Source organism: Heterocephalus glaber, unplaced genomic scaffold (genome assembly GCF_053883595.1).
Source record: "Heterocephalus glaber isolate CG9 unplaced genomic scaffold, H.glaber_assembly_v1.0 deba00000122, whole genome shotgun sequence".
Taxonomy (NCBI): Eukaryota; Metazoa; Chordata; class Mammalia; order Rodentia; family Bathyergidae; genus Heterocephalus; species Heterocephalus glaber.
In genome coordinates, this window is record NW_028258138.1 from 71804980 (window position 1) to 71814720 (window position 9741).

Below are 9741 nucleotides of genomic sequence, written 5' to 3' on the forward strand. Positions count from 1 at the left end.
TTCTGAACTTGTAGTTTGGGTTACTATAGATAAATTCAATCATTTTTCTTTATATTTTAAATAACTTTTTTTCTAGTAGTTTTCATTAGAATCTACAATGCTTATGATTCTTAACAGAAGAAATTCAAAGTAGTATTCTCTCTAAAGCTTTTTTATGTTCTTTTCTTTATATTTAATGTTCTGAAATTGCATGATCTCTATATCTTAGAGTGTGGCTCTTTTAAAACTGGAAACTAAGCATAGAGATATCGTCTTGCTTATAAACCACAAAGAATTTCCATAAATCTTAACCTTTTACCAAATATTATACATGAAAATTTCTAGTTAGCAATTACTTCTTGCATCCATTAGAGTATTGATTTTTTTAAAGGTAATGATTATTTTGAAACTGATCCTTCAAATACTTTGAAAATTGCCTGGCATACTTACTCTCTATTTTTTTTTTTTTGAGAAAAGGAAAAAAGTAATATGTACAATATAATAACATCATTATATTGAAATGATAGGTCATTATTTTTATAGTTATAAAATAATTTATTTTTTCCTCATAACTTCTCTTGATCACATTTTTTTTTTATTCTACAAAACAGAAGGGAAATCTATTCATGGACTTCAAAAGTGTTCTGTGCAGTAATCTTGAAGGAATGAGTAAGAGTTTCTGCTAATTTTAAACGTGCAAATGATATTTGTAGCAGATTGGGTATCAATTTTCGCTTTGCCAACTAGTATGGAAAAATTTTAAAGGACTTTAATTTTAATGAACAGTACAATCTGGGAATAATTATAATCTGATTCTTTAAAACAAAAATTTTGCTTACCAGTTGTACCTAGTTTTACATTACCATTGATTTTTATTTTTTTGAGTTTGACAAGAAAATCCATTGACTAAGAAATTAAGTTTTTTGGGCTTCTGAAGTATGACTTCCATAATTCGAGTTTTTCCAGTTTGTTGAGCCATCCTGGCATACAGGAAGAGAAAGAAGCCAACAAAAAACCTATTACCAAGCAAATTTCTACTGAGTATGACTGGAAATTAGTTCCTCTGTGAAAATGTGTGAGTGACTATGGCTTTAATATCCCACATAATCATTCTATTCAAGGTGTGATGTTGAAGTCTCCGACCACAGCAACAATTCCAAGACATTTGCAATCTGGAAGCAGAGTAGTTGTAGGGCAGAAGTGGACCCTCAGGCAGGGTAACAGATATTGCATTTGATAGTAGGGTGGAATCTAGAAATAAGTTCTGTGTCAAGTGGTCATAGGAGGAGTGTCTGCTGCTACAGGCTTTATTTGATCATTAGATTATCATCGTTCCATATGTGTCATTTAATAAATGTCAAGTGGTCCTACAGTGCTTTAGTATAGACAGCTTTCAGTTGAACATTTGCAGGGGGTATGAGGTAAGTATCATTCCCCCATGAATAGGAAATTTTGGATCACTTTTATGAGCCTAATCTTTTTAGCCAATTTTTCCAAATTCATATGACTTCAATATAGCTACTTTGAATTTATTTGTTAATAGTTCATTCTTTGCATTCATTCTACTTTAGACAGCTTTATACTTATAAACTGCCAATCCTAATAAAGTACAGAATTCTTCCAAGACCTTTATTGTAGTACCTTTTCTAAGTGTAACATGTTTAGGGTAATAATGTTTTCAATAAAATAGATGGCAAGCTCATCCTAGAACTATTAGTGTTAACATTTATTTGAAAGATCAAATGAACACGCATGTATTATTTTCTTGTTTTTGATGGCTTCACAATTTCTACTAGTTCTCAGTCAAAAAAATGTTTCCCTAATGTTTGTGTCACTATACTATATTACTTTGGATGCAAAGCGACAGAAAAAGAACATTTCATAGAATCCCTGTTTCTAAGGCATCTTCTGAATTAACAAAGATCCCACTAATTGTTCTCAAATTAGTGCTATGAATCCCAATTCATGAATTTCAAAATCTCATTTAAGATTTTCTCATTTATTTTCTTTGCAACATTCTAGATTATGTCTTTTTTCATTAACAATATGAAGAGTGTCATTCATGCAACTAATAGCCAGTGAAGGTCTGAAGAATGCTGTCCATGCTTGTTTGTTTTCTCATTTTTCAGCTGATTGTCTAAGTTGGGGGCTCTGCTCTTATACTTATCTGCTGTGATTGGCAGCACTCACTTAACTTTGAACTCCTGTTGCTCAATATGAGAGCCACTAGCTATCTACAAGGAGAGATTGAGTACTTGAAATGCGCTATTAAAATTGAGGTATTGAGATTTAATTTTCTTTCTATTTTGAAAATGAATTATTAATTGAAACTGGAAATCTTTTTAGTATGTTTGAGACAACTTTGTTACTTGAATCAACTTTTTCAATTGTACATTTTAAAATGTAAATATAGAACAAGTATTTACAAAGAAAATTTAACATTTACCTTGAGAAGTACCTTAATTATAAAATAGAATCATTTCAAAAATTTCTCCTCCTTTACTGTAGCATCTAGAAAATTTAAAATTACAATTCTATTGTATGTTACTATTTGCCATTCTTGAAACCACTTACATCCTTTTGAATTTACTTTCTTGAGAACATTACATAGGGAAAATAAAATTAAAAGCAAAATCTCCTGACAACATGGGAAACCTCTCCATAAATAAAAGAAAACCACTTTATTAGTAAATAAGCATTAATGCACTGCACATCACAAGCAATCTGCTAAAGAGATTGCAAAGGTAGAAAGAAACATTCATTCAGGCAAAAAGCAACCCATTTCTTGCATGTTTTCAAAATAAATGCTATTTTTGAACTAACTATTAAGAGTTAGTTCATCCTAAATTCACCCAGCTGTGATTGCTAAATGCCATTGTTTTAAGGAAAAATAAACTACAACATTATGATGGTAGGTAGGTTTGCAAATTGGAGCCAGGAAAGAAGTTGAAGTTATGATTCTAACCTCACTGGGAAACTGGTTACTATTATCATTTATGACTACATTTCAATCAGACAGTGTCCTGGTCCTTGAGAGAAAGATTCCTGAATTGTACAGCTTGCAAGAGTAGCTACCTATTTATGTATTAAGTTTTATGTACATTTCAAGTGGGCATAGAAAGAAAGCATCTACTATTACAGATTGTCTAAAATAAAAGTTCTAAGAAAGGGGTTGGGAAGGAAAGTATTTTTCCAGTCTTGCATAAAGAAAATTCAATACATTCTTTTCATTTTTATTTATCATTGCATTCTTATATTTATATGTATTATAATAGTATGCATTAGTATACATGTATTACAATTTCTAAAACTCAAATATTTAAATATTGGTTGGAGTAATTTTCTCTGTGTACACTTTTACACCTCCTGTTACAGCTAATTACTTGCTTTCTGAATCTAATATATACATATATATGTATATATATGTATATTTCCTCTTTTACATGTTGTGGAAAACCTTTCTTTTACTTTAGGCCTGTCTGATCACTCCATATTTTATTTCAATGTTTTTGTTTTGTTTTGTTTTTTCATTTGATCAGTGAGTTCTGTAGTTCTTTATATGTGGCAGGAAATTCAAGCCATAGGAGAACTGACACTTCTTTCTTTCCTTAAAAATTTCTATTCTGGCATTGTGAGGTGGCGGCGCAGGTGGCGAAGGTAGCGCTGGTCCCCCGCAGTGGACCCTAGGTGGGGCTGAAGCAATGGCTTCCTGGAACGGTCTTCCGTCCAGCATCGTAGGGTATTTCGAGGGCGTGGACTTCTACCGCTGTGGCTATTGCAAGAACATCGAGGGTAGTCGCTCCAATGGCATGTGGGCATATTCCATGCCAGTACAGGACTCTCAGGATCTTATAGATCGAGGATGGTGAAGAAGCTGGAAATATGTGTACAAGCCTATCATGAATCAAACATGCTGTCCTCAATATACAATAAGATGCCGACCTTTGCAGTTTCAGCTGTCAAAATCTCACCAGAAAGGTTTTTTAAAAACTGTTGAAATTTCTAGCTAAAGGGGAAATTCTCAGAAGAAATTGTGAGGACGAGCCCATGGATTCCACAATGGAAGATGCTGTTGAGGGTGACTTTGCATTAATAAATAAATTGGATATAAAGTGTGATCTTAAAATGCTCAGCAGTGATCTCAATGAGAGCTTATAGAGTGCAGAGAAGAAAGAAGAAAACTACAAGAAAGAAGAATCTAATGAATTAACTCATTCACAAGCTACCAAAGAAAAGTTGGGCTCTGGTGAGCCATCACATTCAATTAAAGTTCATATGGCTCCTAAGCCAGGCAAAGGGGCTGATTTGAGTAAGCCTCCATGTCGAAAAGCCAAGGAGATCCAAAAAGAAAGGAAAATGTTAAAACTCACGCAGCAAAACCCAGCTGGAGAATTTGAGGGTTTCCAGGCTCAAGGTCAGCCACCATCTTCGTTCCCACCAAAGGCTAAATCCAACCGGCCCAAATCACTTGAAGATCTAATGTTTGAATCTTTGCCAGAGAATGCATCACACAAGTTGGAGGTGAGGTGTCTACTCTGCATTATGAGAAATTGCTTTTACTAGGAAACTTCATGAGAAAACATCTCAACTCAGCTATTATTATATGGGTTTCTACATTCATTCATGCCTCAAGACGAAATATAAGGGTCAGTACAGACCTTCTGATTTGTTGTGTCCTGAGACGTATGTTTGGGTACCCATCGAGCAGTGCCTTCCTTCACTTGAGAACTCCAAATATTGCCGTTTGTACCAAGACCCAGAAGCAGCGGATGAAGGTCACAGTGAGGAACCTGACCGAGTGCGGGTGTTTCACAAGAAAGCTATCATGCCTTACCCCAAGCGAGGAGGCCACTGTGCTGCAGTATGCAAACCCGGTGGGGCAGACCTGCTCCGAGAGGATGCTGCTGTTCAGAAACTGAAGCGAGCACCATGCCTCCCCCTGAGGCCTTGAGCCCTGTGCCTAGCGGAGAGGCTGCAGCCACCCATGAAGTAGACTTTTCCAGTTTCACTGTCCTATAGCTTTTCTAAAATATTTTGTGGCAATGTATTTGTGAGAATCTCATGGTTAATATAAAGAGTTTAAAAATATGTTATGACCTGGGCCCGTAATTGGGGTTTGTCATTTTGGAAGTTTGTTTGTAAAGCAAAACATGCTAAATGTCTCTAGTTAATATTTTGGGAAGTAGAATTAAGATGTGACTCTAAGTAATATAATCACAGTCATGCTCTTATTGCTCTGGTAGAGAAATTGAAGCAGACTTTCCTCAGATGCCTTAAGACAGTGGTTTATCCTGGGAAACTTAAAGTACAGTCAAGAAGGTGGAAAGTATGTTTCATCACTTAGAAAATATGCCTTCACTAGACAGCAAAACTGTGCTGTCACTCAATATTCAATATTAAATTGCTCCCAAACATTATGTTGTGTAGTTTAATAGAGAATTTGAGAAAGAAAATGCAAACATAATAAAGAGAGCTTGTGTTTGTATTGGGTGTCCCTTTGTCCGGAAGGTTCTGTTCATGTCTGTCTTCTTGGCATCATTTTCCCCTAGAATAATGGCTGCTAGTGCTACCGTTCTCTTTCAAAACTATCTCAGTTTAGGGGCCGGGATTTTAGCTCAGTGGTTCCACCGCTTGCCTGGAAATCACAAGGTTCCGAGTTTGATCCCTGGTATCAAAACAACAACAACAAGGAAGTATCTTCGTTTGGACAATAAAATGTGTAATTACTCCAGTGACATATTGTTTGTTCTATTTCTAAAAATTTAAGAAACAATATTTTAAAGAAAAATATTAAGTGCTAATGTTGAGTTCCTAAAATGAGGGGAGAAGTGTTCCTTCTTTTTTCTGCTTTAATTGTTTGGTATAATTTATCAGTTAAAATGTTTATGAGCCTGCTGTTGTCATATAGGTAGGTTTTCAAACTAGGAATATACTTTCTTTAATAGGTGCTATTGAAATTTTATATTTCCTCCAGAGTTAGTTTCATTAATTTGTCTTCCAAGGTACTTCTTAGAAGTTGTCAAATTTATTTCAAAAAAGATTTTTGTAATATGCTTTCTATATCCTTTTAAATTCTGTAAAATCTGTGGTAATGTCTCCTAGATCTTGATATTGTAATTTTAAAAATTTATAATTGATATTGTGTAATAGGAAGAAAAGGTCTATAGGAGAAGGGGAAGTGGGAGGGGTAGGGGAAAGGAGAAAAGGGAAAAGAAAAAATATGAGAAAAGGAAAAAAATGGAAACAAGGTCTTTGCAAATAGGGAAGGGTGGAGGGGGAGAAGGGAGGGCAAGTGAAGGGGAAAAAAAAATAAGAACCAAGAGACTCATGTAATGGTACAAGATCCCAATGATGAATTTAACTGTATTTTATACCTAAAATGTACCAATAAAGTTAATGGGGAGAAAAAAAGAAAAATATTAAGTGCTGCCTTGATCTAAGCCCCATCTAAAAGAAATAGGCACTAATTTTTCTTTCCTTAGAAATGCAGGACACTTGTCTTTTGTTACTGATAAAAACAAGTTCATATCTAACTGCTTTTGCAACTGTGCCACAAATCACATTTAAATCAGTAGAAGTCATTCTGACCCAGGGCAAGAGGTGGTCTTTTGATTGAGAGAGAGTAGGTGCTGTCCTTGGTAACATGCAGCAGAGCCAAGCCCCTCTTTCCCTTTGTTCATCGAATACCTGTTAAACAGGCCTAGGGGCCCTGGGCTAGGTGTCAGTTTAGAACCAGTCATATCAGTGCTTGGTCACAGTCAGGTTGTGTTGGAAACAGGACAAAGAACAGGAGGGCTAATTTCTTGTGTTCTCTTTCTCACTTGGTCCTTTCTGCTGCCACCTGCTTAGCCACTTACTTCACTATCGTCCCCATTTTACTCATTCTTATGTTTTCTATTGATTGATCTTTTAGAAATCATATTATAAAACTACCAATTTTAAACTTTTTTCCAAAAAGCTTGAATTTCAATAAAACATTAAGCAATACCCTTCCCTTTGTTCGAACACATCTAAGGATCATAAAACAAAGATTTAAAAAATGAACTGTCTGTAGATTGAACTGTGCATATTCATTCCATGGCAGAAGGAGACACCTGCCATGTGCCAAAAACTTATAGAAGACTGAAGAAAAACATTGTCTCTTATTACAAAGATTCTATGTTTTTGAGAATTTTGACCCATAAAAGTAGTCTCTCAAGAGGATTTAAGAGTCTAACTTGGAACTAACTCCAGAATCTGTAGAATTTTCTTTTTCCACTGAAAATGAACATAGCTTCACTGTATGATTTTTGTATATAAAGATAATACTCACTGTAAGCAATTAAAACATTAAGAAAGTAAAAGTCACCTGAAATCATACCATACCCAGAGAAATAAAGAGAACTATTAATGACACCCCTCACAATTTTAATATAAATAAAATCATGCTGTACTTTCTATTTCATTTCCATAATAAGTTATGGATATATCTGAAATTTGACAGAAATTTCAAAGTAAGATTGCAAAGAGAGTGGTAAATACTCTTAGTATTATTAAAATATTTCTAGGATAGGGTCCGTGCTTAGCGTCTTTGATACTGGATGTCTAGGTTGTTGTCACCTGCACTTCAGCTGGCTCTCACCTTTGTGATTAACATCTAGAAGAGTGAGTATTCATAAAGATGGAGAGAAAACTTGAATCTAGCATCTTACCAGAAGTCTAGTTTCTTCCTTCAGAATTCAGTTTTGAGTTCCTTCAGAGGAAGATGACTATATTTCTAGATTGTCTCCAGCAAAGCAGCACAGTGACTTGGGCATGGAAATTCTTCCACTCAATTGCTATATTGATAGGAAAGTTCTTCTGAGACTAGTGGATCCTAACAGTCCAGGTATCTTCAGGGATACTTATTTGTTCTCTCAAGCCCTCTCCAAATGAATGCTGATAGCGGCTGGAGAAGAACAATCACCAGAAGTGGCCCAGCTTTGCCAGTTGCTGAGCAGTGTAGCTGAGACACCTGATTTCATAGTAATGGCCTTTATCTAAAGGAAAACACACGAGAACCTTACAAAGACACTTTATATCTTTTCAAGGCAGGGAGCTTTGCATTGGCAAACTTAGTGTTTTATTTTCCTTCTGATTTGAATAAATTCAAACCTGCCCCCATGCCTTGGAAGCAAAGACGTACTCTTGATCCCCCAGGCTGTCATCTTTACTTAAATTATTTCAGTTCTGTGAGGTCTTAGTTATTTTTGTTAAATGTAATATGAGCACTGTTTTATATTCTAAAAGAGAGGCTATTACCAGATGAATATATTATTCATTTGATTGAAATTATTTAGATAAGAAATTATTACTGTTTTCTTTCAAACAGCATATCCTATTTTTCATCCGCTTTGCAAATACTAGTTTTGTGTAATTTCTTAACATATCACAATCTTATTGTGTAAAAGAACCTTTCCAGAATTTTGAGCAGTAAAAGATTTGATTTTTATAGACTGTGTTATGTCAGTATGAATAAAGGTGAGAGAAGGGCCGGGGATTTAGCTCAGTGGTTCCACCACCTGCCTTGCAAGCGCAAGGACCCGAGTTCGATCCCTGGTACCAAAAAAATAAAGGTGAGAGAGAATAAATACATTTATTATTGTTAAATGTATCTATTATTGCTAACTTAAATAAAGTGGAAACAGTTGGGAAATGTTTGAATTACAAAACAAACAAACAAAAAATTCCTATTCTGTGACCAAGAAAATTACTCTGTGTTATGAGCTCACAAGCTCTAAGGACAAGTTAACCTGTGATTATGAGGACTAATTTTGTTACTTCTTAGAGCGCTGACATAAGAATGTCAGCGACTCAGAAGAAACAAGAGCTGAGATGAAGAGTGGAAAAGAGAGGCCAGTGTTTTATGGTTCAGGCCCTTGATGTGACAACATGAGTCAGACTCCGGGACACATTTTCCTGTAATCGACCATAACAGTCTATAGTCTGCTTATGCTAGCTCAGATTGAACTTTTGTCATTTTCAAGCAAAGAAACATATCTATCTATCTATCTATCTATCTATCTATCTATCTATCTATCTGGTATACATATGACATATACGGTATATTTTAATTTATTTTAATTAATATGCAAAATAGTCTATACTGGTCAATACCATCTGATGGTTTGATACCTGTACTGTGAAAATATAGGTAAATATATCCATCTTCACAACCACTTATTTTCTTTTTTTGTAATGAACACACTTGAGAACACTTTTTTTGCTTTTTTAAAAGTACATAGTATATTATCATTATTTATAGGCACTCTCCTGTCCAATAGGGCATGAGAACTTCTTTCTTCTATTGAACCATAACTTAGAATCCTTTCATCAACCTTTCCCTGCTCCTCCATCCCCTGTGGTTTCCCCAGTCCCTGGTAACCACTCGTCCACCCTCAACTTCCATGATCTCAATGTCAACTTCTTTTAGGTACAATAGATGAGTGAGATCATGTAGTATTTATCTTTTGCTGTCTATCTTACTACGTTTAATATCATGATCTCCATTTCCACTCCATCCATATCACTGCAAATGTCAGGATTTCATTGTTTTCAAAGCTAAATAGTATATTTCAGAGCCTATTTTTTTTCTTTGTGTATTCATCAGCTTATGAATACCTAGGTCATTTCCATGTCTGCCTATTGTGTACAGTGCTGCAATAAATGTGGGAGGACAGATTTTTCTTTAGCATATTGATTTTATTTCCTTTTGATATATACCCAGTAGTGAGAAAACTGGTT

At 35.0% G+C, this 9741-nt stretch overlaps 1 pseudogene; it reads left to right on the forward strand.

Annotated features, from left to right (window-relative positions):
• Positions 1-3651: 3651 nt before the first annotated feature.
• On the forward strand, positions 3652-4898 carry LOC101721521 (arginyl-tRNA--protein transferase 1 pseudogene; annotated as a pseudogene).
• Positions 4899-9741: the final 4843 nt, after the last annotated feature.